The sequence below is a fragment of the Thamnophis elegans genome, chromosome 4, assembly GCF_009769535.1.
Source record: "Thamnophis elegans isolate rThaEle1 chromosome 4, rThaEle1.pri, whole genome shotgun sequence".
Taxonomy (NCBI): Eukaryota; Metazoa; Chordata; class Lepidosauria; order Squamata; family Colubridae; genus Thamnophis; species Thamnophis elegans.
The window spans coordinates 3,357,355-3,372,400 of NC_045544.1; positions in this window are offsets into that span (position 1 = coordinate 3,357,355).

The following is a 15,046-nucleotide window of genomic DNA, read 5'->3' on the forward strand; positions in this document are numbered from 1 at the left end:
AGCATTCATTCATTCAAATTTATTACAGTCCTAAATCTAGATAAAAACTAATATTGAATAAAAGTGTGTGTGTGTACAAAATATGCAATATTTTTTGCAATATTTTTGGGGAGGGCTTATTTTCAGGGGAGGGCATATTTTAGCGTATGTGCTCTAAAGCCTGATCGGGCTTATTGTTGCGGCCCAGCACGATCCGTTTGAGCTGCTGATGGACTCAGATAGCGAGGAACCCTTTGAGTCTGCTATGGAAGATGTGGAGGACCCCAGGCAGGGTTCAGAGCAGGGACCAGAGAGGCTGGTTGGCCACCAGGAGGCACCTGAGGCATGGAGCAGTGGGGAGGACTCAAGGCAGTTTGTTCCTGACGCCAGGCAAAGGAGGGCGGAGAAATGGAAGCAGCAGCTACGGAGGCAGACTCATAAGAGATAATCAAGCCCAGGTGGTTGTGGCTTGGCCCCTCCCAAGAGAGTATATAAGGGAGAACTTGGGAGGGATCCTTTTGCAGGACACAACCGTTCGTAACAGTCTTGAGGAACTCTTGTCTGGTCTGTTCTGTATTTCCGTTCTGTTTCGTTTGGGTTGCTGGCAACTCTTCTTGCATGAGAGTGTCTATCTGGCCTTTTAGCCAACGGAGTTGTAATTCTGTGATTAAAGAGTGGCAAATAGCCAAGCCTGTGTCTGCGTTACTCACAGGCTGGAAGGGGGGGCAGAACAGCTTATTATCCAGGGAGGTCTGATTTTCAGGGAAACGGTGTGTGTGTGTGTGTGTGTGTGTGTGTGTGTGTGTGTATTAATTTAGTATATTAATTTATTATGACTTCTTTTATTGGTTTTATTGGTTTTATATGGGGTTTTATATTCTGTAAGCTGCCTTGAGTCGCCATGTATGAACAGGCGGCAATATAAATTACATACACACACACATACACACACACACAAACACACATTTAAGAGAAAAACAAGAAGACTAATAGGGTATAAAATTACAAATCTTGCTGTATAGTAGTTATTTTTTTTTTTTAATCCAAGCACGGAACTAGCAGATAACTACCTCATCACATTGTAGACTAGGTAACTATCATCTAGAGTTGACTTTGCCTCCAAGGAAATGAAAAATGCTTGAGAAAGAGCTGCTAAGGGATCAGTAAACTCATTCTGTAACAAATGAAATGTTATCTGTATTGCTACAGGACACAACAGTATAGGCTTTACTGAATTTGTGAATCTAGAAAATAAAAAAGTAACCTCTTTTTTTACTTGAAACCCAATTCTTCTCCTCAAAACAGATTCCGTCTAACATTTCAGCTACGTAAAATGGCAGTCCGCTCACCAATGTCTAAAATGACATTTCGACATATTTAGAGTTTTCTCAAACAATCTATTAGAATAATTACTTTTAGGCTATTGTTAAAAAAAAATGTCACATTACTTCCAGAACACAAGGATATTTTCTGTGTCGCAATTGGTAAATCGCATTAGGCTGGCAGGCATTCTTTAAATCGTGAAGGGGGAAAAAAATTCAAGATAATGTGATTCTTGATTAATGAATGTGGAATATTTGGCTGAGATATGTGGGGAGAGAAAATAACCTTTCTTTCAGTGTCAGGAATATCTCCTGGATGTCTGCTAAAAAAGCTGGCTGGCATATTGGACTTGCATTACATACTGTACTGCCATAGTTGCCTAGCAACTGAAAAGTATTTTCAGGCAAAATAGGGTGAACATTCAGGAATATAGACAACAGAAAGACCCAGAAGGCTCTGCCTCATAGGAGATTTGAGTCTGCATGAAATCATACCAACTTAAATTGGGCTTGCCCAATCGCTAAGCCCTCGGTGAAAAGGTCTGATGCTATCCTGAAGCTTTACACAGTCACAATAGACCTGGAAGGGGCCTTGGAGGTCTTCTAGTCCAGCTCCCTGCTCAAGCAGGAGACCGTATACCACAAAGGACTGTTCAGTCTCTTCTTAAAAACCTGCAGTGATGAAGCACCCACAACTTCTGAACTTCTGGTGGCAAGCTGTTCTGCTGGTTAATTGTCCTAGGAAGTTTCTCCTTAATTTCAGAAGAAGCTTCTCTCCTTCATCAGTTTCCATCCATAGTTTCTGTTAGGAAAGCTCCCCGTTGGGAGAGCGAGTGCGTTCAGCGAAGCGTTGTGAGAGTTTTGTTGGAGAACACACAAACCAGCATACAGAGAGACTGCAGTTTAAATAGGCTTTTACTTTCGTGGAAATAGAGGTATCAGAGTCCATCAAACAGTCCAAGTCATACACGGATAAGACAGTCAGTCATCAACGTCTTTCAGTTAAGGGATAATCCAAATAACATAGTCCATAATCATACAAACAGTCTGGTACTCAAAGTTTGCTAGCGGTTGCAAAACTTACAATAGCTCACAGCACTTTCTAACAGCCAGCTTCCAAAAACACTCAGATCAGATCAGCCCAGCATCTAACAAACAGAGAGCTAACAGTCATTCTGGCTCCCTCTTATGGCCGATTGAGGAAACAGCAACCAATCACATTTTATAGTATGATTTAAAGAAACAGGTATAGCATTGTTACATGATTTATATATTGCCAACCCAACCGTTAGATTATATTCCTAACAGTTTCTTGTTCTACCTTCTGGTACTTTGGAAAATAAATTGACCCCCCTCTCTTTGTGGCAGTCTTTCAAATACTGGAATGCTGCTACCATGTCCCTTGTAGTCCTTCTTTTCTCTAGACTAGCCAAACCCAAATCCTGAAACTGCTCTTCATATGTTTAAGCATCCACACCTTTAATTATCTTTGTTGTTCTTTTCACTTTTTCCAAAGTCTCAAAGTCTCCAGGTGTGGTCCCATTAAGGTTTTATGCTGGGCAATTTAAGGGCATTGATTAGGATAAGACTGGAGGAAGGTGAGTTCTAGTCCCATTTTAGACAACTTGGGTTTCGGTTAGTCACTCTTTGTCAGCCCACTTTACAGGGTTGTTGTTGTTGTTGTGGGCAAAATAGGAAAAAGAAAGTGGATATGTTCACTGCCTTGAGTTATTGTATGTGTAAACATAATAAAGGTGGGATATAAACAAGATGTCAGCCTCTGCTTTGCTGCTGCTTCGGCTGCCATTGAAACGGGGAGGGAGGGGGCATGGTATTTGGGAGGGGACTCATTATGTGCTGGAGGAAGATTCTAGACGCTGTCCTGACCATCTCATTGTGCATGTGGAGGAAGGGAGTTTTCCGCCAAGGTTAACTGTCCAGCATTCCAACCTGGTGATGTTTTTTGACGTTATCTCCCACCTGACAGTTGGGTGAATTATAATTGGACTATGGACTGGGGTGCCAAGGGGAGGGGATTGAATTATACATGATATTCTTTGCGCCTAATTAACCAGATTCAGCTTAGCTTCGCTACTATTCATTTGTAATTAGTAAAAGTACACTTAATTTCAAACAAATGGAGCTGAGTGGTTTCTTTCCTGATTATTAAATGAAGCAGCACCTGACACAAACATACATTGTTAGCACATAGATTTTCCACACCGGTGAACTTTCACCTGAGTTATTTCTAAGCAAGGAGTTCCCGCTCCTCTGGAATGGTGTTAAATCTATATCCAAAAAAACAACCTAACTGGCAGGATGGGGAAAGAGAGGAAAGGTGCAGAACCGTGATGGTGAACCTATGGCACGCATGCCAGAGATGGGACGCAGCGCCCTCTCTGATGGCATGTGAGCTGGCGCACCAATTCAGTGCCGTCATGCGTGTGAGTGTGGCTCCCAGCAGCCAGCTGGTCTTCAGGTCTCTGCCACGCATGCGTAGGGGAAGGGGTGAGGGATAGCACATGCATGCATGGGGTGCATGTGTGGGGTTGTGTGTGCATGGGCAGGGGGCATGCACAGAGGGGGTGCGCACATTGCATTTTGGGGCTCAAAATTAGCCATCACTGGTGTAGAATGAGGCAGAAAGAGAGAAAACAAATAGGATGAGCAAGAGAGGAAATATGACGGATAAGCTCTCCCAGTGCTTGCAGCAATCACTATTTCCTTCTGCTTCATCTTTTCTGGTGTCCATTGATCTGTCAGCCAGGCAATTATGGGGGGATTTTTGTTAGCTCTTTCCTAGAATAACAGTTAGATCCATGTTCAGGATAAGCTAAATGACTGGTTGCCTTCAGGATTTCCAGTTCCTGCTCTCCGCTGCCCCGGTGACATAGCACTTGGTCTCAGAGGGAAACAGCTTGAAGTATTGCTAATTTTTCACAACTTCCAATATCTCTCAATTTAATAAATGCTCGTGGGAATGGTAGTACTACACCGGTGAACTTACACCCGTATTATGTTGTAATGAGTAGCAGCTCCTAAAATAGCTTTGCTCCAAAATGTGTCTAGAGTAATTATCAACTGAATGCCCTTCTCTGGAATCATGGAGGGGGGAAAAAATACTTTTGAAGTGTGAACCAGAAATTGGTATTTCTGTCTCCACAACAGGAAATTTAAAAAGGACCAAACCAAGTCAAGATATAAGGCTATGCAAAGAACTGAACGTGACCTCTGAGAAAAGTTTTTTTGGGGTGGGGTGGAATGTTGAAGACTGTCTCACATCATCAACTACAAAGATGAACTTTAAATTATGAGAATAATCAACAGGAACTACCATCTATAGCAAAGCAGTGACATCTAGGCTTCACAAATCCAAGTTACTCTTTGACAGATTTTACTTAGCTTAATACACAGCAATTGATTTCCCCTGTTTGAAAAAAATAAATCAATGAATTTAAGACATTATTATAAAAAATAGAATTCCAAGTTATCTAAAAACTTCTCAGGGTTGGAGGGAAGCATACTGTGTTGTAGTCCGTTTTTTTTTTTTTTTTTGAGAAAATGGCCTATGTTGCAACAGCATGATCATGTGCAACAAAGTGAGAGGCACATTCACAATTAGATTGAGTTTGAGATTGAGATTTGTTTTATTTATATGCCGCCCTTTTCTGGGAGGGACTCAGGGCGGCGAACAACTCAAAGGGGGAACGGGAACATAGAACACAATACAAGTAGTTAAAATAGCCAAGAATCACACAGCCACACAGGTCGAGAGGGGAGGGGAACTCGTCAACCCCAGGCCTGCCGGCACAGCCAGGTTTTGACGGCTTTTCGGAAGGCCTGGAGAGAGGTGAGGGTCCGAATCTCTGCGGGGAGTTCGTTCCAAAGAGCCGGAGCTGCTACAGAGAAGGCCCTCCCCCAGGTAGTAGCCAGATGGCATTGGCTGGTAGACGGAACCCGGAGGAGGCCAACCCTGTGTGATCTAATGGGTCTTTGGGAGGTAATTGGCAGCAGGCGGTCTCTCAACTACCCAGGTCCAATACCATGAAGGGCTTTATAAGTTACGACTAGCACTTTGAAGCGTATCCGGAGACCGATCGGTAGCCAGTGCACCTCGCGGAGGATAGGTGTAACGTGGGTGTACCGAGGTGCACCCACAATCGCTCGTGCGGCTGCGTTCTGGACAAGTTGAAGTCTCCGAATACTCTTCAAGGGCTGCCCCATGTAGAGCGCATGAGTTAATTCTACTTTATTCTATGGCTACACTGAAATTTTTGGAAGTCTGAAAGTATAAATCTCCTACCATTTATGTATACGGATTGATAATTTTAAGATGAATACTTTGAGTTTCTGTAGTTGTGGGTTCCCCTTCCTGTTTTATCTGATTATTCCCTAAACAGCATCACTTCCCCCCCCCCCGCCATCTCCCAAGGCCATTCTCATATACCATTACATATTAATCACAGAGAATATCTGATGATGTTTCAAGAAATGTATTTTCTTCTATGCCTGTTGCTTTGGTCTACATTTTGTAATATTTGCTGACATTAATCAAAAGCAGTGCCTGAGTAGAATATTCTGAGCTTACATTCTGGGCTTACAGTTGCATTCCCAGTTGTAGAGGGAATAAACTTTTTGCACTTCTTTAAGAGTTAGGAGCCTGGAGAATTTCTTATGCATAGGCAGAAGGAAGGAACAGCTGGTAAGTGGGATAAATCAGCATCAGAGACATTGATCGGAAGACAGTCAAATTCAGTGCTCATAATTTAAGGGCCCAATAAATAAATATCTACTTGAAACAATCATATATGTACAATCAATATGCATACGAAGATGCCTACTTTTGGAACTTAATGCATTTTGATATGACAATTTTTGTCTCAGTACTCATCGCTTGTACTCGCTACAAAAATGTGTTTGGTGCTCAACGTTTTTGGTACTCAACAATGGAACCAATCAACAATGAATATGGAGGTACCACTGCACTGTGCTGCCAATTCAAATACAAACAAAGTAAGCTTTTTTATACTACAGTTGGAACCTTCTCCATAACTTGTTTTTAGAGACTCAAAGACTTGAGTAATAATCCTTTCTGTGGTACTTGTTAATTCCCTTTCATCAGTAATAAAGAGCTGTGGCTTAGACAGAAACAAACACTTTACATATAAAGTGCCATTGTTTTAAATCTTAGTCTCTGAAGTCACGGGAAGGGATGGGGAGGAGTACTGCCTGAAGTTTTGGAGGCTGCTGGAAATTAGAATGTGTAACCATGACTTGGAGGGCCCAATGGTACGACAACATAAAATGACATCCCATCCCTATTCAGCTGCTCTTATTAATACTTATTTTTGAGCAGTTCCACAGCCAAAGACTGAATTTGTTCTTGTTTAGCCTGTTAGCTATATCCAGCACAGTGAGTACACAATGTTTCATGGCACAGCAATTGTGATGTTCACCATTTCACTTTCCAGAATCCACGGCTAAAGAACAGTGATTTATTGTGATCCAAGCAAATTAGAAACTCAGAATCACAATTCTCTCTTCATAAACTATGGAGGGGGAAGGGAAGCTTTTCATTTATATACATTCAGAAACAATGAGGAACATTTCAAGTATCTTAATTTTAGGAATTGTTATCGAAGGTTCATTCCATTTATCACTTTAATCTGCAATCCTTTGGATTCAGTAATAAGCAAACCACAATAGAACAGGAAGTTGTGGGAGCCTGTGTGTATGCCTGTGCATTTGTGTGTCTATGCTATAAGGAGCATAGAGGTTAAAGAGGGGTGTTTTTTAAACTTATCTAGGACCAATGAAATTGTTGAAATAAAACTCAATCCCATAAATTGGGTAATTGTTTCTGAATAAACTGGGTTAATTTCCAGACAACTATAAGCAAAATCGTGGCACGACAAAACCGCGCTCGACTAAGCTGCGCCCGATTAAACCGCTTCGCTGACGTCATCAACAGGGCGACAACAGCGAGCGCAGAGAAAGAAGGGCGCTTTAAATAGTGCTTTGAAAGCAAGCCGATTCAACTTAAGGTAAGGGTTAGGTTTAGGGTTAGCTTTAGGGTTAGGTTTAGGGTTCGATTAAAGGTTAGGGTTAGGTTTAGGGTTAGGTTAAGGGTTAGGGTTAGGTTTAGGGTAGGGTTAAGGGTTAGGTTTAGGATTAGGTTTAGGGTTAGGTTAAGGGTTAGGTTTAGGGTTAGGTTTAGGATTAGGTTTAGGGTTAGGTTAAGGGTTAGGTTTAGGATTAGGTTTAGGGTTAGGTTAAGAGTTAGGGTTAGGGTTAGGGTTTAGGGGGGTTAGGTTTAGGTTTAGGGGTTAATTTTAGGTTTAGCGTTTACAGCGTGCTTCTGTCTCCGCGCTGTTGTCGCCCTGTTGATGACATCAGCTTCGCGGTTTCGTTGAGCGCGCTTTAGTCGAACGCGGTTTTGTGGTGGAACCAGCAAAATAACTCCCACCTTTAGTCTATAAACTATGTTAGAGAAGAAAAGCATTTCTTATCTTGGGTTTGTCCTATAATCTACTCTAACCCAGAAAGGCTTCTAATTTCTTACCTTTAGCAGCCTCTTTAATGCTGCTCATTAATCACAAAATACACATCCTCTTAAACTGGATGATGGTCCCCTGAACTTTGGGTCCCCTTATTCTATCTTGGAACAACCCAGGGGTGGGTTGCTGACAGTTGTACTACCGGTTTGCAACCCGCGCACACATGCACTGTTCAATGAAAATTGTTCTTTGCGCATGCACAGAACAATTTACAGTGAGCTGCACACATGCAGTAATTAAAAACATGAAATGGCGGCAACTCAGCGGTGGCAAGAGACCTGGTTTGGGGGCGTGGCAGGCCTGGGTCGCTGCCGGTTCTGCAACTCAGGCCTGAATTCCACTACCGGTTCGGCCGAACTGGGCCGAAACAGGAGCAACCCACCTCTGGAATAACCCCAAACTTTCTCTAGGGAAAATGGACCTCCTTAACATTCCCTCAACATATTCTGCTCCGTTTCCCACACTAATGGCCGATGTGATGGCTTTGTATGTCTTCTCCGAATCTCAGATCTAGGGTGGCAGATTGTATGGCTCTGTTCAGATCCAGGAGAATCTAAAAGCCCGTTTCCTGGCAAATATAATACGGGCAATGTTCCATCTGAGCAGCAAAGGAGATTTGGTTTTTGCAGTATTTCCCCCGACACAAGCCCTTTCGCTTGCTCCAGGCCCATATTAGTCATGCACTGGCACCCATTGTGTAGTTCACTGGAAAAATAATCTCTTGTTTCTGGCTTTGTAAACACAGAGCCAAACCTTTTCAAGCAAAGCCCTTTTACTCTCTTTCCCTTCTGCCCTTTTAAAATTCATTACAACATCCTACAGTAAGTTGCTCCATAAAGCGATCACAAGTGATTTAGCAAGTCACTGGGCTAAAGTCATCATAGTTGGCAGACCGAGAGGTGGGAACGAGTTAGTTGTTAGCAAGGAAGGTGGCTAAAACGAGGATTTCCCGCGGTGTATCTGATGGGGTTTCGCCAGGTGCCCAATGGGCTTGCTAGATTTAACAGCCCGGTTCCAACGGGGTTTTGATTCTGGTTTCATGTAAGCTTTACAAACGAATTGTGTGTCACAGAGTTGTGTCACATTACATCTTTTTTAACACTGCCACTTCTGGAGCATTAAATTCCTCATGATGCCCTTCGCTTGTAATCTTGTAACCATCCACTGAGTTTCTGCAGCATCATAAGCTCTGTGCATTTCAGTGGTAAAATAGTTCACTGGTCACGAATGCCAACTTTACCCCAACAATTAAGGGAACTTTATACATTAATGCCTTCTTTTTAAAAAAAAATAGTGTCATATAGTAGCTTGCTATATAGCTGTTTAAAAAAAAAAAACCTTTTCTTTAGGAAAAGTCAAAGGATGAGTTATTTTGATCCATCCTGTTAAGAAAGCCTCTTTATTACTTTCAGTGTAGTGAGGAAAACCATCTCGTAGACTCAGAATACGAAGGGGATATACATTTTAATTAGTAGCAGAATTAATAAGTTAATAAATAATTATTATTGAAGTCAATCAAGGAAAACTCTTGGAAACAACAAAGCAAATGCTGGATATAGAAAATTGAAATTGTTTTTACAGGCTTCGCAGAAAAAACATCAGAATGGTCTGACCCTCATCTGCAATGGATAGAGTATTTTAACCCAGCACCTTAATGAGTTACGTGGTTTTGATTTTGAGATTCTGTTATTCCTAAAACATGGGATTGTAATTTGTCCTTGCAAATATGGAACAAATGCAACACTTATTTGAATATTCATAGTCACTTTTTCTATTGCTTTCTTTTCCCTTGCTTTCTTTTATATCATAAGATATAAAATGTAAGAAAAATTAATATGATCAGAATTGTAAACAAAGAACAAGAATGATTCACAAATATAAGCTAGGAAAGAATTACATAATTGGGGGGAAGATATGGGGAACACCATAGTTCCTAAAAATCAAATAAAATTAAAGTTTTTTTTTTTTTTTTTTTTTTAAATACATATCTGGGGTTTTTTTATACCACCGTTGATAAAATGTCTTCTCATGCAACACATTTATTTTTATGCAAGTACCGTACTATCTCAATTTTAATAGTGGAATACACAGTTCTATATCAAGCCAGATGATGAATTATTAATTCAACTGAATCAATGAAACTTCTGCTGTAATTCTTAGCTATCAATAAACCTCCTTTTAAAATGATCAGGCCTCCTTGTTTCGTTTTCTGCCCAGACCAAACTAAAATCATATACAAACTACTCATTATTCATCTACTGTAGTGAGAGCAAAAGAAATAACTTCACATACATAATTGCTTCTGAACTAAGCAAGAATTAGATTTCCCATTAGGCGAAACTCAAAATTGCATTTAAACTATTGTGTTTAAATTATTTTATACATACCCTTAACTAAATGGATGGACAAACTAGATTCTGCTACCACACAAAAGCTGATAAATGGTAACTTAAGTCATAATAAAGAGAACCTTTCATTTGTTTCATATATGGGGGGGGTATTGAGCTTGCCGATCAGAAAGGTCAGCAGTTCGGCGGTTCGAATCCCTAGCGCCACATAATGGAGTGAGCCTCCGTTACTTGTCCCAGCTTCTGCCAACCTAGCAGTTCAAAAGCATGTAAAAATGCAAGTAGAAAAATAGGACCATCTTTGGTGGGAATGTAACAGTGTTCCATGAACCTTCAGCATTTAGTCATGCTAGCCACATGACCACGGAGACTTCTTTGGACAGCGCTGGCTCTTCGGCTTTGAAACGGAGATGAACACCACCCCCTAGAGCCGGGAACAACTAGCAAATATGTGCGAGGAGAATCTTTACCTTTATTAATATAGGTCATTGCGTATTATGGTACAAATTAAATTGGCAGACAGTTGTGAATGAAGGTGTTGCTGGTTACATGCATATATCACACACTTTTTTTAAAAAAAATTAAGATTTCAACAAAGGCTTAGAAAGTTAAAGTTACAAAGCACCAAGTGTGGGGGAAAAATAGTTGCAGAGTAAAAACAATTTACAGAAATATTTTAGTAATGCTTTTCTTCTCTTCTTTTCCATTTGTTCCCCAATTGTTAACCTAAAATATATGTAACTAATTGTGCCTTGCAATAAATATTAATGTTTATTGCTGTTTAAAACATTTCATCTATTATTTTGGAATGGATGGATGGATGGATGGATGGATAGATGAGATATAGAGGATGGGTGGATGGATGGATGGATGGATGATATAGAGAATGGATGGATGGATGGATGGATGGATGGATAGATAGATAGATAGATAGATAGATAGATAGATAGATAGATAGATAGATAGATATAGAGGATGAGTGGATGGATGGATGGATGGATAGAGATAGATAGATGGATGGATGGATGGATGGATGGGAGGGAGGGATAGACAGACAAACGGACAATGGGCTGAGCATCCTTTAATTTTTGGTGGAAAGAGCATCTGACCTTTGTCCTTCTACTTCTAATGAGCTAGTCTGCTTTCGAGCCCTTCTGACCTTGCCCGATGTAACTTTCCGCACCACAACATGAGGAGCTAGTATATTGTGTTAAACCTTGTGAATCTGGAGATCAGCTTTCACCAAATAAATCAATGGCTATTAACTGTTAAAAAGAAACTTAAAATAATTGCCTCTGGAGAGAGAGGGGAATGATAATAAGCACAAACCTGCTCATTGACCCGGATGGGAGATGGAAATGCCATGCATGGAAAATATATTCTCTCATCAACTTTTCTTGAATTGCATTATTAGCAACTAATGTTTTCATTAGTAGAATTCCAATAACAAGTCAAGTTTCAGCCTTCCGTACAGATATCTTAGGTGAGCCAGTGGGAAGCCTGCCACACAACTCCTATTAACATTAATTGGGAGCAGAGCATTTAGAAACTGAACTGAATATTAATGCCTTAGCGAGGACATAAATAATGTTTCACTTCTTTAAGTGTCACCAATTCATTCCAGGAGGAAAATACCTTGGCCTACATTGAACCTGAAAATAAATCAAATTTCCTTCTAGAATATACACAACGTATGTAGTGAAAAGATGTCTTGCCATTAGGTTATTACACATTTTGTACAAAACAACATGAATGTAATTGACAAGAAAGCCAAACAAAACACCAAAGTACTACCTTGCTTCTTACCCTACTAATTAAGGGCTTCGTTTACATTGGAAAAGTGACAATTACATACGATTCTTGTTCTTTGGTTTTACTCTAATTTTTGCAACCTGGCTTACGAAACAGAGAAATCAACATCTGTAAATCTCTGGCAGAAATCCTTGCACTCTCTCGGCGTTTAAAGAGAGATCTGGTTGTACTGTACATCCAAGCAGTATTCAGTGCTGTTTGATCCATGGCCTTTAATCAGTCCTAGAGCCAGGCAGATTCTTTTAACTCTTTTGCTAAGAGGTTTGCTGAAATATTGGTGGCTAATTTAATAGACATTAAGTCTATTAGGCTCTGTTCTAAAACATTTACTTACGTGGTTTTGTTTCAAATTCAATAGAGTGTCATTCCCACACCTTCATTAGTTCTAGTTTTGTCATGCTGCAGTCTAAGCATATCACATCTGCTGGTGCAGTGAGGTGTCACATTGGGCCTAGGATGCAGGCACATTTAATTGCCAGTTGCATCTTGAGCTAAGCTGAGCTCAATCAAGCAATTTCGATTTTGTTTTCACTGAAAGAGCAGCAGATACATTCATCCCGTGAAAACAAAAGTAAGTAGCTTCAAGTGCTGAACACATTCAAAAACAAAAGCCCATGGATTTCTTTTTTCTTAACCCAAGTTAAAATTCACCCGTGTGAACGTCTTCTCAGCTGTTGGAATAAAAATTCGTTTATCTCGTTTGCTTAATCTCACATCTATCTGTATTTGTTTCTTTGTTCCGGTTAGGTTGCGTTTTGGTTACCTTACAGTTTCTGCTGTACAAGAATTTGTTTAATCGACAAATTGAGTAAATTGGTCTCAATGGACCTTTTTTTCCCGCTGAACATATAGTTAGTCAGATTCAAGTTTTTCATAAATGAAATAACACAATAACATTTAATGAAATTTAACTGTTGATTTATGTTGATTTATTTATTTCACTTAAGTTCCTGAAAAAACTCAGAACAATGTGCAACTCCTAACCCTCAAAAAAAACCCTACAAATATAAACACAAAAATAAAGCAACCTGAACAATAATGATATTCAATAAAACAAAGTTCATTTAGGATAGGATAGGGTAGGATAGGATAGGATGGGATGGGATGGGATGGGATGGGATGGGATGGGATAGGATAGGATAGGATAGGATAGGATAGGATAGGATAGGATAGGATAGGATAGGATAGGATAGGATAGAATTCATTATTGCCCATGTGTGATTGGACACATGGAATTTCTCTTTAGTACATAAGCTCTCAGTGTGCATAAAAGCTATAAGTGATAAATCATGATCACAGTCATCATAAAAATACGTTCATCATAAATCATAAGATACAACACTTAGTGATAGAATCAACTTAAATTGTACTAGGAAACTAAATAAAATAACAGAAATTGTAAAGATATAAGCAACAAAGTTATAGTCATAAGCAGAAAAGGAGATAAGTAATAGGAAAGATGAGAAAAATAATATCAATATAGGCTTATTAAATAGTTTGACAGTGTTGTGGGAATTAGTTGTTTAGCATAGCGATGGCATAAGGGGAAAAAATGTCCTTGTGTCGAGTTGTTCTGGTGTGCAGTGCCCTATAGTGTCGTTTTGAGGGTAGAAGTTGAAACTGTTGATGTCCAGGATGTGAGGGGCCTGTAGATTTTTAAATTAGTATTTTAAAAGACTTATTTGATCCTGGAGCAGTTATTCCTTTGCAAATGTATGGATGAAGAATATAGCCAAGGGTTATTCAAAAAAGTACAGTGTAGACCAGCCCTACATTCCTTGAGAGATAGTTGAATACAATTAATTTTCACTTAATTACCAGCCCTACATTCCTTGAGAGATAGTTGAATACAATTAATTTTCACTTAATTATACTAACTGGGATTGGAAACTCCATAATTAAGTGATGCTCGTGTAAATTGGCAAACCGTGTCAATGACAGGTAGACCTGACTGCTGTAGTTAAGCGCAGACCACATGGTTCTTTAAGTGAGAACCTCACAGGACAGTGACTTCCAACTTCCTGCTGGCTTCTCCGTTTGACTTTGCAGGAAAGGCAGAGATCACAAACTGAGATTATGCGACTGCAGGAATTTTGTGATGATTTAACTATGAAGTCCAGTTGTGACTACTACTCGTTCGGTATCATTGTAAGTTTAGACAGGTCCTTAAAAGACGACCACCTGTAACTGAAGTCTGAAATTATGAATAATTTATTCCCAAAATAAATTATTGTATTATGAGCCAAAACATAGATTGGCTTCACTTTGTCTTCCAAGACGATATTAGACAAGATGATTTTTTTTAACTAAAAAAGTTAATCTTAAACTATCTGAAAACTAAGGTATGTCCAGAAGTATGAAAATAACCTTGAGGAAAATATTAATTTGCTATAGCCCAGAAGAAAAAGAAGGAATGAGAAACAAGCTCAAAATTGTCCCACTTTGATTCCCTTCAACAGGGAGAGAAGAGGGAATGCTACCAGGCTTTTGAGATTCTGTTATTATAACCTATATTGATTAAATACAGTTCTAGTATTTCTTAAAATGTCTGTTTCCTGTTTGGGTCTACCTCAAAGGCTGACTGTATGGATTACTGAGACTGGATTATCATGGACCATGTAGAGCTGAAGCTGGTAGATCCATTAAAGCTCACCATAGATTCCCTCTGCTTCTTGGAATAGATTGAAATCAAGGAGAATTTCCAAATTATTCCCCCCTTTTTTTGCAGAAAGTGCTATATTGTTCAGAACAGTTCACCTCCCTAGTTTATGGTCCTGAGGATCACTTCTTCACAACAGCTTTCTTTTATAGGGCTGCAGGTTCAATTAGTCCTAAATATCTAAAGTTCCATTCATTTCAAAAGACCTAGTCTAAGTCTGAATTCCACTCAATATAATCTTTAAAAGATAACTTTCCCCCCTTGATTTCTATCATTGATCAAACAAGAATTTTAAAACGTCTTAGAGTTATAGAGGTTTACACACAAACACATACACACATATATGTATGTATGTACATACATAGGTAT